The sequence below is a fragment of the Canis lupus genome, chromosome 20 (assembly GCF_011100685.1).
Source record: "Canis lupus familiaris isolate Mischka breed German Shepherd chromosome 20, alternate assembly UU_Cfam_GSD_1.0, whole genome shotgun sequence".
NCBI classification, from domain to species: domain Eukaryota; kingdom Metazoa; phylum Chordata; class Mammalia; order Carnivora; family Canidae; genus Canis; species Canis lupus.
The window spans coordinates 22,521,441-22,535,512 of NC_049241.1; the positions used below are offsets into that span (position 1 = coordinate 22,521,441).

Genomic DNA, 14,072 nt, shown 5'->3' on the forward strand with positions numbered 1-14,072 from the left:
CAAAGCACTCTTGAAAGAGGCTTTAAAGAATAAGCCACTTAGGAGGACAAATATGTCTTGGATAATCCCATTGCTACTGTCAAGACCTATTTGAATCAGGTAAAATTAAAATTAAGATGGTTCAACATATCACCTTCTTAGCACACAGTGTCCTCTGCTCTGGTAGGAATATCTCATGCTTAAGTCATCTGATCACCTTCCTAGGTCCCAACCATTTTTTCCCAGTCTTGTTTTTCATCTGACAATTGCCCTAATCCAGTACCAGCTTCATTTTCTCCCCATTTCTTCCTTGGACGACACTTCTAGTCCTAAGGAGTAGGTTCCAAGCCTTATCATTCTTGGCTCTCTATTAATTCTAAGCTTTCTTTTATTTTTTTAAAAAGATTTTATTTATTTATTCGACACAGAGAGAGTGAGAGAAAGAGAGAGCCAGAGAGCACAAGCAGGGGGAACAGCAGAGGAAGAGGGAGAAGCGGGCTCCTCGTGGAGCAGGGAGCCCAATGTGGGGCTCAATTCCAGGACCCTGGGATCATGACCTGAGCCAAAGGCAGACACTTAACCGATTGAGCCACCCAAGTGCCCCCTAAGCTTTCTTTTACATGTCACTCAATTTGTTTAAATGAGTGAGGCTCTCCTAGGATCATGGGTAGCTTTTGCATTTCCATCGACTCACTTGTCAGGTTTATTGAATAACTACTATGAGCCGGGTGCTAAGCAATGGCAGTGCAGTGGTGACAAAGCAGGCACTCATGGAGCATATGGTCTGGGGGGGGAGATCAAGCTGCTGTGATGGGACACTCACCTGCTTTGAGGGATCGACATTCAAGCTAAGTCTGGGGATGTGTGGGTGGCTCAGCAGTTGAGTGTCTGTCTTTGGCTCAGAGCATGATCCCGGGGTCCAAGGATCTAATCCCACATTGGGCTCCCTGCAAGGAGCCTGCTTCTCCCTCTACCTGTGTGTCTGCCTCTCTCTCTCTGCGTCTCTCATGAATAAATTTTTAAAAAATCTTTAAACAATATTTTTAGAAAACATCCAGGCTAAATCTGGAAAGATAAACAGGAGTTCACTGGATGAAATTTTGGGGTAGAGAAGTGTTCAGAGCTGAAGGAACAGCTGATGAACAGCGTGGGGCAAAGAAGTTGGAACCCAAAAGAAGACCAGTGTTGCCTTCTGTGATGAGGCAAAGCATGGAACAGAAACATAGGCAAAGGCCTAAAAGGTTACTCAGAGTGATAGAACAATCCTTGCAATCAGATCTCATAATTTGAATTATTTACTTATTTAACTATCATTTTCCCTAAATAGAAATTTTAGCCCAAGTTGGATAAATACAGAAATGTTAGACTATAGATTAACAGAGTGCTCTAGGTTTCCGTGTAAGCAATTCTCTTTGTTTTCGAGGACACTAGAGTGAAGGAAATGGAAGTACCAGGCTTCATGTGGGACACTCATTTCTAGGTTTCTCAGCAGATGAAAATCCTATGGTGGAAGCTGGACCACGCACATACCACCATACTCTTCTAAGCTGTGGGAAGCGTGGTGAATAAGTACCAAATATCAACCCACTTGGCAATTGCATTTTAATCAATTTCATTTGCTGCTTAAACAGCATACTTGAATTGGAGACTGCTCGGATGGAAAACAATCCAACAATCCTTGCACTTAGGATTCTTCCCTTAAGACTTGTTTGTTACAAATAGGCTTTTTTTCCCCCTCCTCCTTTTAATCCTATTTTACCTTGAATGACTCCTCTAGAAGCATTTGGATTCTGATTATCTTGTATTGCTTTTTGCTTTTCCTGGTATTTCTTTATTCTTTTTAAATAACTGTTTCATCCATACAGCGTGATATATCTGTTTCGATAACATAGACTATGTCTGGAGGGGCATACAAAACACTAGACATAGTGGTAGCCTTTGTGGAGGGGAGAAGGGTAAGGCTGGCACTTCCTTACATAGTATTTTCATGTGGTTTAGATGAAAAAGATGGTTTCCTCAGAGCCATGAGTTGTGGCTTATCCAGCAGAACCCAAGCTCGATTATAACTTCTGCTCACTTCCTCAGCCACATGCCATTGTGCAGTAAACAACTTGGATGATCTTACATGGCAGTCCTGGAAATGAGGAGTGAGGGAACCAGGATGGGAGAGAAACTTAACATTTCATTCACTGGATAATAGCCTTTTGTATGATTTCATGTGCCTTTCAGAATTAGAAATCAAGGGATCCCTGGGTGGCGCAGCAGTTTGGCGCCTGCCTTTGGCTCAGGGCGCGATCCTGGAGACCTGGGATCGAATCCCACGTCGGGCTCCCGGTGCATGGAGCCTGCTTCTCCCTCTGCCTGTGTCTCTGCCTCTCTCTCTCTCTCTCTGTGTGACTATCATAAATAAATAAAAAAATTAAAAAAAAAAAAGAAATCAAAAAGTAACATGTGCAGATATAGAAAAGAAGGAAAAGAAGGCCCTCCAAAAAATAATAATAGTAAAAATCATCTAGTGAACCTAACTCAAAATCACTATCAATAATTTGATGTATTTTCCTTTAGTTTTTTGTTTGTTTGTTTGTTTCTGCCTGCATTCACCGAGTTGCACAGTGGAATTCATGTGCAGTACTGATTTCTTGGCTTTTTTTTTACTTTGTTTTGTATAATAGACATTTTTTTTTCCAATCAAGAAATTCGAACACCTTTTCCTGAAGAAATAGTATACAGGTTCATTGTAGAATATTCAGGAAATATAGATAAAGGGTTAAGATGTGTTCTATCGGGGCACCTGGGTGGCTCAGTGACTGAGATTCACCTTTGGCTCAGGTGGTGATCCCATGTGTCCTGCATCGGGCTCCCTGCAGGGAGCCTGCTTCTCCCTCTGCCTAGGTCTCTGCCTCTGTGTGTGTGTCTTTCACGAATAAATAAATAAAATCTTTTTAAAAAGTGTTCTATTTTATTTATTTGTTTGTTGGTAACGACTTTATTGAGATAGAGTTCACGTATAAAGTTATAAAGTTCACCTGTTTAAAGTATACAACTCAATGGCTTTTAGTATATTTGCAGAGTTGTGCAACCATCACTATAATCTAACTTTAGGACATTTTCATTTTCTTAAAAAGAAACTCTGTACCATTAGCAGTCATTCCCCATTTTCCCTGCTCTCCCTCCAGACCCTTCTTAGCCCTAGGCAACCACTAATCTACTTTCTATACCTATAGACTTGCCTAATCTGGACATTTTATGTAAATAGAATAATAAAATATGTGATCTTTTATTTCACTTAGCATAGTTTTTTTGAGATTCATCCATTTTGGCTTTTTCCTTTCTTGTCAATACTTATTTTTTATGATTGCTTGATTATTAATTCTTGATTCATTTATTCTATTATAGTCACAAATCACAAAATTCACCCTTTTAAAGTGCATGATCCAGCCGTTTTTAGTACATTCACAAGGCTGGACAACTATCACCATAATGTGATTCTAGATTATTTTCATTACAGTGAAAGAAACTCCAGGGATGCCTGGCTGGTTCAGTCAGTTAGGCATCTGACTCTTGACTTCAGCTCAGGTCATGATCTCAGGTTGTGAGATCGAGCCCCACATTCCCAGCAGGGAACATGCTTAAGATTCTGTCTCTCCCTCTGCCCCCTACTTCTCTCTCTAAATAAAAACAAAAAAATTTAAATAAAATAAATTTTAAAAATTAAAAATAAATAAAATAAAATAAATTACAAAAAAAGAACCTCCATACCCATAGACAATCTCTTTCCATTCCATCCCCGCAAAATCCTGGGGGACCAGTAACCTATGACCAGCCTCTATGAATATATGGCTTTTGGGATGCCTGGGTGGCTCAGTGGTTGAGTGTCTGCCTTCAGCTCAGTGTGTGATCCCGGAGTCCTGGGATCGAGTCCTGCATTGGGCTCCCTGCATGGAGCCTGCTTCTCTCTCTGCCTGTGCCTCTACCTCTCTCTCTGTGTCTCTCTCTCATGAATAAATGGGTAAAATCTTTTAAATATATATATATATATATATATATATGACTTTTTTGGTCCGGTTTCTTTTACTTAGTATAATGTTTTCAAGATTCATCTATGTCGTAGCACATGTCATTACTTCATCCCTTCTTATGGCTGAATAATATTCCACTATATAGCTGCACCATATGGTGTGTGTCCACTATCAAGTGCCATTTGAGTTGTTTCCACTTTTTGACTCTTATCAGTAATTCTGCTATACTTGTGTGCATTTTCAGTTTTCTTGGGAATATACCTCATTCCTCTTTATTGCTAAATCATATTATATTATGTGTATATACCACTTATACCACTTTATTTTTAGTCTGTTCATCAGCTGATAGATGTGTGGGTTGCTTCCACCACTGGGTTATTATGAACAGTATTGCTATGAGTATTCATATACAAGTTGGTTTTTTTAAACAAGTTTTTACTTCTTTAGGGTATATACCTAGGAATGGAATTGCTGGGCCATATGGTAATTCTATGTTTAACCTTTTGATAGATTGCCAATCTTTTCTACAGTGGCTGCACTATTTTACATTCATATCAGCAATGTGTGAGGTTCCAATTTGTCCACATCCTTGCTGACACTTGTTATATTTCTTCTTTTTGATTATAGCTGTTCTAGTGGATGTGAAGTAGTATACCATTGTGGTTTTGATTCACATTCCCTAAGGATTAATGATGTTGAGCATCTTTGTATATGCTTAGTAGACATTCATATATCTGCTTTAAAGAAATGTTTATGCAAATCCCTTGCCAACTTTTAAATTGGGTTATTTGTCTTTTTCTGGTTGAGTTGTAGCTCTTTACATATTCTGGATAGAAGTTCCTTATCAGACAAAAGATTTACAAATATTTTATTCTAATCAGTGGCCAGGTTTTTTTCTTTCCACTTTATGGTATTCTTTGAAAGACAAAAGTTTTTAATTTTGATAAAGGCTAAATTATTTATTTATTTTCTTTTGTTACTTATGCTCTTTATAGCATATCTAAGAAACCTCTGTGTAATCCAGTGTCACAAAGGTATACAATTATGTTTTCTTCTAAGAGTTTTGTGAATTTCACTCTTAATTTTAGTACTTTTATCTATATTGAGTTAATTTTTGTATATGATGTGAGGTAGGAGTTCATTTTTTTGATGTTAGTATCCAGCGATCCTACCACCATTTGCTGCAAAGACTGTGCTTTCCCATTGAATGGTGTTGGCACTCAAAAATCAGTTGACCATAAATGAGAGGATTGATTTCTGCACTCTTGACTCTACTCCCTTGATCTATTCTGTATCTGCCCTTCTTCCAGTGCTAGTCTGTCTTGATTACTATGGCTTTGTGGCAAGTTTTGAAATGTGATCTGTTGAAGGTAACAAAACATCCAACTACAAGCAGCTTAAACTCTGTAAGACCCTTTATTGTTTAAGTCACATTGCAAGTCATCTGAAAGTGCACTGCTCCCAGGTTGCTTTGACATTTAAACAAAGTCATCAAAACGCAAGCTTTTACCATTCTTTTTTTCCTCTCTTTGCTGTCAACCTATGTCCTCTTGGTCACAAAATAGCTGCTGTGGCTCAAAGCATTGTGTCTTCATCCAACAATGCTGTAAGCAGGAATCAAGGAATATGCTGACAAAATTCTTGTGGTATGTCTTTTTTTCAGAGGGAAATCTTTTCCAGAACTCTTTAGTAGGGCATCTGGGTAGCTCAGTAAGTTAAGTGTCTGCCTTTGTCTCAGGTCATGTTTCCAGGGTCCTGGAACAGAACCTTGCATGGAGCTCTCTGCTCAGTGGGGAGCCTGCTTCTCCCTCTCCCTCTGCCCCCACCTCATGCATGCGCACACACCCTCTCTCTTTCAAATAAATCAATAAAATCTTTAAAAAAGAGAGAACTCTTTAGAAAACTTTACATCTTTTGACAGATGGGGTGTCATGCATTCCCTTAGATCAATCATAGTTCATTTCAGAGGTATGGAAAATGAGAGCTCTGAAAAGAGGGGGTAAATGATTAATGAATATACATTCGACACCATCTGCCAAAATATATAAACATACAAGGAATAAACCAAAATTATTTGCAAGCCCACCGGATTGACATTATGATGGAATCTTTTTAGAGTGAGGAGATCTACCTTAAATATCTTTAGTGCCAGCTCCTTCAGGAGTGAAACTCCTGTTTTCTTCGTTTGTTATTGATTCAAGACCAGATCATGAAATTCTTTTCCTCATTCTTCTCAAATACTGCCTAGAGCTTTCTGAACTCTTGATCTGAAGAATATACAACTGTTTTCTCAACTGTATGAAATATCCATAGGCCTTAGGCCTATAGCCTGCTGTTTTCAGCTGCTTTCTCTTGTTGCCAATCCATTTGTAGTTGAGAAGGATATGTCATTAATATCAACTTTAAGTTAATTTTAGGGTAGCAAGATAAAATAAATACCTTTATAACTTTTTGTCTTTTTTTATGGTTTTACATGCCAAACTTTGCTTTTATTTTGTTCTTGCTGCTCAAGGCCAAATAGTCGAAATTCCTAGCAATAATCCTACCAAATCATTCTGTATTTTTTAGTAATAACAGGAGAATGACCTATTTTTTATAACTTCTTTATTTGATGGGCAGGATATACCTGGTCCTGAGAGCTCTTACTACTTTGCAAGCCATCGATCTTGGCTGATTTCTGTTTTTTGCTTTACTAGTTATTGGCACATTTGCAGTACGATTGATCTTTGGAAAGTCAAGATTTTTTATGTATCTTTTGGTTTTCTTCTTTCATTTATTGTATAGAAGCGAAGGTCCATTGGGTTTCAAGTAACTGCTCTTAACTTCCATAAAAAAAGTTCTATAACTTTTCATTTTCTTTTTCTTCTTATCACTGTTTCATTCTTACTTAAATGGGGTAAGTCCAAAGGGTGAGAATTTTGCCAAACTCACCTCCTGGAGAAATAAATAAGTTCCAGAGCCATTCATAACCTATAAATTATAGTAGGAGACCAAAGAAAATAACTTACCGATACAAAAGAAATTGACCTTTTGTCTCTCAAATTAGGACTGAAAAATTAACAGCCCTATTATTTAAGATGCTTCTAAATGTTTTTCCTACTGATCTTCAGCCAATTACTCGGGTTCTGTTTGCCTCAGTTTGTTTATCCATGAAATGGGGCCAGCAAAGCCTTCCTGCATTTGACCTTGGGAGAATACTGTGTAAATCAACTGATGCTACATCTGGAGATGACTGTATTTAATTAGAGAAAAGGGTACTACAGGGGTACCTGGGTGGCACTGTTGGTTAAGCAACTGACTCTTGGTTTTGCTTCAGGTCGTGATCTCAGGGTCCTGAGCTCGAGCCCTCCACTGGGCTCCGCACTCAGCTCCGAGTCATCTTGGGACTTTCTCTCCCTCTCCCTCTGCCCCTCCCCTCTTTTCTTTCTCTCTCAAATAAATAAACCCTTTTTTTTAAGGGTGCTATATCACCAATTTATTACTATTTTAATTTTGTCCTTTTTGGTGTGCATGTAAATGAAGTGTAAATAAAAGGTGACAAATTATGGGGGTGGGAGGTAAATCACAACATTGATACTATTTCTTCTTTCAAGAAGAAGGTCAACTCTTTCCCACTGACCTATGAGGGCTTCTTTGGAAGCAACATCCCCTTCAAGTGCTTTCACATCTACATAGATGACTTGGCAGGAGCTTCCAATATCTGTTCAATGGATTAACTAGTAAAAATGAATACAACGTGGATCTAGCACATTGCTCCCTTTTTTGTACCTCATACAATAAAGATAGCATCCCTCCTTTTTCCTTTGAGCTAGAATTTGGTTAAATGAAATAACACATGAGATGTTTGAGGAAGATGAGAAGGTTTGGTTCTTTCTTTCTTTCTTTCTTTCTTTCTTTCTTTCTTTCTTTCTTTCTTTCTTTCTTTCTTTCTTTCTTTCTTTCTTTCTTTTCTTCTTGTTTTTTCTTGTAGGAGTGGAATGAGTTTGCCAAAGGACAGATGCTGGATAGGTGCCTTAGTGCTGGATATTATTTAGTTTATAATGTTTTTAGATCTTTATGATGCCAAAAAGCCATTCAAAGTTGGGAAGACAGCTGCAGAATTTAATCAGCCTACTGGTCAGCCCTGGATGATGGGCCATAATGACTGGTTCCTTCCCTAGACGATGGGCCATAATGACTGGTTCCTTCCCCTTCAGGATTCTACGACTTCTGCACACTCCCTTCCAACTCCTGCTTGAGTCCAAGACTGGAGGACACTCCTTGCTCTCTCAGCCAAAGGGAAGCAGGAATTAAAGCAGGAGTGAAGGGAAGAACAAGACCACCTAGCCTCTAGCTCAAGTTGGGATTGAAGCAGAATTTCTCTGTCTGCCAAACCCCCTGCCTTTTCCTTGGGGCAAGATGGAGAAGGGAGAGGGGCAAACAGACCCCCTGAATGAGAAGCCTACCTCTGCACAGCTGCTTTTAAGGGGGCACCTTCACCCACCATGTCCTCACTCTGTTCTGGAGGATAACGCCCTGGGGTTCTCCAGGGGCATGAGAGACATGTTGACTTTTTTGGCTTAGTTATTGTAGACATTCCCACCAGCCTACCTTAAGCCTTTTCTTTTCACCCATGGAACTCTGCAGCTGCTGCCCAGATGGGCTTCCCTGGCCCCCCTACTGTTCAACCATCCCCTACTGTTGGTTTTTCTAAGCTCCACAAATCTGGGCTCTGTCTTTTCACAGAGCCTTCGTTTCTACTGCCCTTCTGCCTCAGAGCGTTATTTGTGTGTCACCTAGCTAGCTCTTTCCTACTCACTCCTCTGTCTCAGCCGCAGTCTCACGTGATGCGTTCCCTGACACACACCCCCCGCCAATCCTATATTACAACCCTCCCTTATAACCCTTGTGGCAGTGCCTGCTTCCTCTTATTACTTGTTCAGTGGTCTGCCTTTCTCACTCTACTAAGACTCACTTAGACAGATCATCTCTGTTTTGTTACAGTGCATTCTAAGTACTTCGTTCCCTGCCTGACACGTAATGCAAACTCAATACATTACTTTTTTTTAATGAACCACGGTATGTATTTTGGGGATGGATGAACTTCTTTCTGTATTCACTGTTGAGACAAATAGTCATTCATTTGTCAGTTCCATAGACATGTGTTGATTGCCTGCTTTGTGCCAGCCCCCCGGGAAACAAATATGAGTAAGACCCTTTCCCTGCTTCTGCCAGTGGTTTCTGAATGGGGGCAGCTGCCACCATACCTGGGGGCATTAGAAATGTGTAGAGGTGCTTTTGCTGTTGATGTCATAGGGCCTGGGACACTCCTGGCAGCGCCCAGGGTCACAAAACATTTTCCAGTGCAAGGGGTACTCCTCAACAGGGTGGGACCATCCAGCCACCCCACCCCCAACCTCACCCACAGGGGTTCCTGCTAGAGCTTACAGTCTAACAGAGAAAAAAGGAGGAAGAGGAAATAGCCTGCCACATGAGAGACTTTGTAACAGTGTGTGGCCCAAGGGAGGCATCAGTATTGCATTTTGGGGTCATTATGGAGGGAATTTTTTTAACATGCCAAAGAAAAGCTTTGGTCCAGCTAAGGAGTCTCTAATTTAAATGAAATGATAGAACCAAAAATTAAAGGATCAAAAATATAAGTAGTTTATGATGAGAATTACTATTCCTCATTTTTATGAAAAATCACAAAAAGATTGAGTGAAGATTAGAGAAAATGACATTCCAGTTCTTTCTCAAAGGGCTTTAAGTTTGTTATGGTGCTTTTTAAGGACATGAAAACCATCATAGAATGATTGCTGCATCCTTCCCCAATCTGCCTTTTGGGGAGAAAATACCAAGAAGGAAGACTGTTTCTCCCAATGAAAATGATCTGAGAGGAAGAGCAGAGTGTAGCATTTAACTAGAAGGGTTCATCAATCCCTGCATGACCGACGTTTTAGGCAGGAGAGTTCTTTTTTTGTGGAGGCTGTCCTGAGGATTGTAGGATGTTGAACAGCATCCCTGACCTCTACCACTAGACACCATTAGCACCCACCCCCCTCACCAGTTATGACAACCAAAAATGTCTCCACACATTGGCAAATGTCCCAGAGGGAGGTATACAACGTTGCTCCTGATTGAGAGCCATTGAACTAAAATCTTGTTTTCATCACCCTCAAGCCCTATGTCAAACATTCAGGGTCTATCAGAATTTAGCCATTGGCTTTTCAGGTGTGTAGAGAGAGTAAAGTTTTAAAATGTTCATTGACGGGGCGCCTGGGTGTCTTAGTCAGTAAGCATCCAACTCTTGATTTCAGCTCAGGTCATGATCTCAGGGTTGTGAGATCGAGCCCCTTGTTGGACTCCCACTAGGCATGGAGCCTGTTTAAGATTCTCTCTGCCTCTCTCTCTGCTCCTCCTTTCCCCTCCCCACTTGTGCTCTCTCTGTCTTAAAAAAACAAAAATCCACAGGCAGTGAACCCTGTCTTTTTTGAGGCGCAGAGGGGACCATTGGAAGCTGCTATGTTACCAACCGGCTAGCTCTTTCTAGAGACTGGAGTTGGCATTTTGTGCTGCCTTCCCAGCATTGTGCTCTTCTTCCTGCTGATTGCTCAAAGGAAAACCGACAGGAGCTTCAGGGATAATGACAATTTCTCTTTTACCTCCGTAGCAGAACTCCCAGGTGTATGAGTAATGCTGTCACCTGAAGCATCTTTTTTAAGTCCCCAGAGAGAGCTGCAGGAAATTACAGCGTATTGCAGGGAACTGTGATGCTGAATAGGAAAGAAAGTCCTCTTCCTAAATAAGAAAGAAGGAAGGAAGGAAAGAAAGGAAGGAAGGAAGGAAGGAAGGAAGGAAGGAAGGAAGGAAGGAAGGAAGGAAGAAAGAAAGAAAGAAAGAAAGAAAGAAAGAAAGAAAGAAAGAAAGAAAGAAAGAAAGAAAGAAAGAAATATTGAAGAAAGAAAAATAAATTATGAACAAGATAATTTTGAAGCCAGCTTGATTTAGCTCCCTTTCCAGTGGAAATTTTAGACCAAGGGTGTGTGCCTGGGATTTGGTTTGTCCCGTGTGGTTAGTCCATTTTAAGAATGATGCCACACTTGGGTCACTCTTTTCTCCACTGCTGCACATCTGGGTTCAGTTGCCAACACCCCCACCCCCTGTTGGTCTCTGGTGAGGAGGAACTTGCCTTTCCTTCCCTGTCCTGGAGCTTCAAACTTCTTCTTCCACAGAAGAGGGAAGCTGTTTGGGTAAGAAGCAGCATCAGAGTGGATGTTGGTGTCTTTATTTGTCTTGCATCCATCTTTGAGCGCCTACCGCCTCTCCAAGTCCCCCAGCAAAGGTTGGCTGTGCCAGGGAAGATGGAGATTCAAAAAGCTTTCTGGGAACTTGAATGAAAGCAACAGAATTGCTCCCTGCAAGCGAATCACCACCAACTATAACCTCCAACCCATAGAAAGGTGTAGGAAAATAGATGTGGATGATTAGTTGAAATTAAAAACAATACCAAAACCACCTTACTTCTGTTTTATCTGCATACAAAAAATGGAAACGATTCATGATTTGAGGGGTGGTGGTAGTTTTCTTTGGGTGCTTACGCTTTGCCAGCTGCTACAGTAAACACTTTCTTTTTGTTTTATTTTATTTTGTTTATTTATTCCTGGGAGACACAGAGAGAGGCAGAGATATAGGCAGAGGCAGAAGCAGGCTCCCTGCAGGGAGCCTGATGCAGACTCCATCCCAAGGACCCCGGGGTTCACGACCTGAGCCCAAGGCAGATGCTCAACCACTGAGACGCCCAGGTGCCCCTACAGTAAACACTTTCTATGCAATATTTTACTTAATTTTCCCCCAAAACCCTAGATGGTGGATTCTGATATTATACCAATTTTATAGATGAGGACATTGAGGCTTTGTGGGTTTAAGGAGCTTGTACAGGTCTCTAGGAACAGGAATTTAAGTCACGTGTGTTTCTCATAGGAGACATGGCTTCTGCCAACCATGCCCCACAACAGTGCTTTTCTCTCTTTAGTGTGAATCTCCCGGAGGATGCGTGAGTGCTGGGATTGCTGACCTCACCCCCTGGTTTCTGATTCTGGAGTGGGCTGAGAACTTGCATCCCTCACAAGGTTCCCCCAATGGTGTTGATGCTGCTGGATCAGGCCCGGCACTTGGAGAAAGAACCCTGACACCACATCCCACTTTCCAGAAAGTAGTATAAGCCCCAACTTTGGAAATCTGCAATGAAAATGACTGAGGTTGGACTTGAGCAGTGACTTTAGACCTGTGCACAGAGGGATAATAGCCCTGGTTTCTAGAGCATCTCTTCTGAGAGCTTGGTGTCATGAGACAGAGATAATTGACCTGCTGGAGGTTTTATTCTGGTATTCCCTTTGCTGCCCGGTATTTCCGAGAATACAGTCACACTGCATCGTTAAATAAATGTACCACCTCCATTCACTCATACTGACACTCCATTTTTGAAGATCAGTAGTTTTCCATTAGAAGAATGACATTTCATTTTCGAACCATACTTAGTTCAGTTTCTTTTGATTCTGTAGGACCTAGTTTATTTTGTGGAAACACTGTGACCATTATGTTGGGAAACATCATCAGAATGCTCATACTCATGGGCGCATAGAGTAGATTTACCGTGAGGAATTGTTTCCAGATCTCGGATCAGGTGTTGTGTCCAGTGAACTAATTCAACAGAAACTCCTAGGTGATTTTATTAGTAATAAAAAGAAGTAAAAATAGTAGGAGAAACGTCATTTAAAAGTTTCCCGATCATGGGCATTTCCAAAACAATAGGCACTTTGAGAACACAGTTTTGTGTTCTGACTGATTGAGTTTCACCTGAATTAAGATTCCAAAGGCACATTTGAAACCTGAAATAAAGCTGATTTACTTGTCGATAATCTGTTCTGAAGCCTTCTGAGCTAGTTCAGGAGAAAGGCTTTGGCGCCTTACCTCCCTGCCACTCAATAGCCAAGATAACAGCCCAGGTGTGAAACCACCAATAAAATTGACAATTGTCCTACAGATGGATTCAGAAAAAAAAAGAAAAAGAAAAGCAAAAAAAAAAAAAAAAACAAAACAAAAACAAACCGACATCCTGAAATTTGCTGCAGTGCTTTTGCTGTAAGAAATGTTATACTGTTATATGGAACTGAAATCTACACATATTCTAAACAGAGACTGGTGGTATGTGGGGCTCCTTGGGCTCCTTTTCCCAAATGCCTTAGGCAATATCAATTCCAGGGGGAGAACTTTAAAAAAAACACACACACATTAATTATCTGGTGACTTCATGAGTGGTCCAACAGTTTCCTTCAGTTTTGAGTCGAGAATAAACTACCTGTGCCATTCTGTGCTGGCAACTAGCTGCTGCCAGACATATCCAGAGGCTGCATTTTCCAGAACCGAACCAAGGATTCTCTTGTGAGCTTCTATTTTCCAGCAAACAGTAACTGGGAGCTATTTGCTGGAGACCAAGAACACACTCTTTGTAATTCTCCTGAACTGCCTGCTGCATTGGAATTAGCGCGGCGGGAAGCTGAGGGAACCTGCGGGAACCTGCCCTGTGGCCGGGGCAGCAGCAGGCAGGCTGTCATGTTCTTGGAGACCCTCAAATGGGGAGCAAAGACCAGGTTGTGCAGCCAACGCCAGACACAGACACTGTTGCTCTGAGACTGGTGTCTTCATCTCCTGCCTCCAGCACAACCAAGGAAACGCTCAGGGCTGTCTCCCTCCGCCCCCCAGGGAAGTGGGGTCCAGAGGGATGCTTCGGAGGATTTTTTTTTTTTTTCTTTTCCCCTCCTGCCTCTGTGGCTGCCCGGAGGTATTTATCAGTGTGCACAGAGCAAAGACCCTGTAGTGTGCAGTGAGATGCTCCCCAAGGCGGTTTAGGAGGCTCCAGCTGCTGCGTGTGTGTGTGTGTGTGTGTGTGTGTGTGTGTGTGTGTGCGCAGAACGTACGTGCAAGCGGGAGGCTGAAATGCAGCCCTGGTCTTTGCCTGCCCCGAGCCGCTCCGCTCCCGCCCCTGCCCTGCGCGCTCGGGGCGCGCGGGGGGGAGTCCCCGCCGGCCTGGGCTTC

At 41.6% G+C, this 14,072-nt stretch overlaps 1 protein-coding gene across 1 annotated transcript in view; it reads left to right on the forward strand.

Moving 5' to 3' along the window:
* Positions 1-14,072, forward strand: part of FRMD4B (FERM domain containing 4B) — a 322,368-nt gene that overhangs the window by 133,798 nt on the left and 174,498 nt on the right. The window lies entirely within an intron of this gene.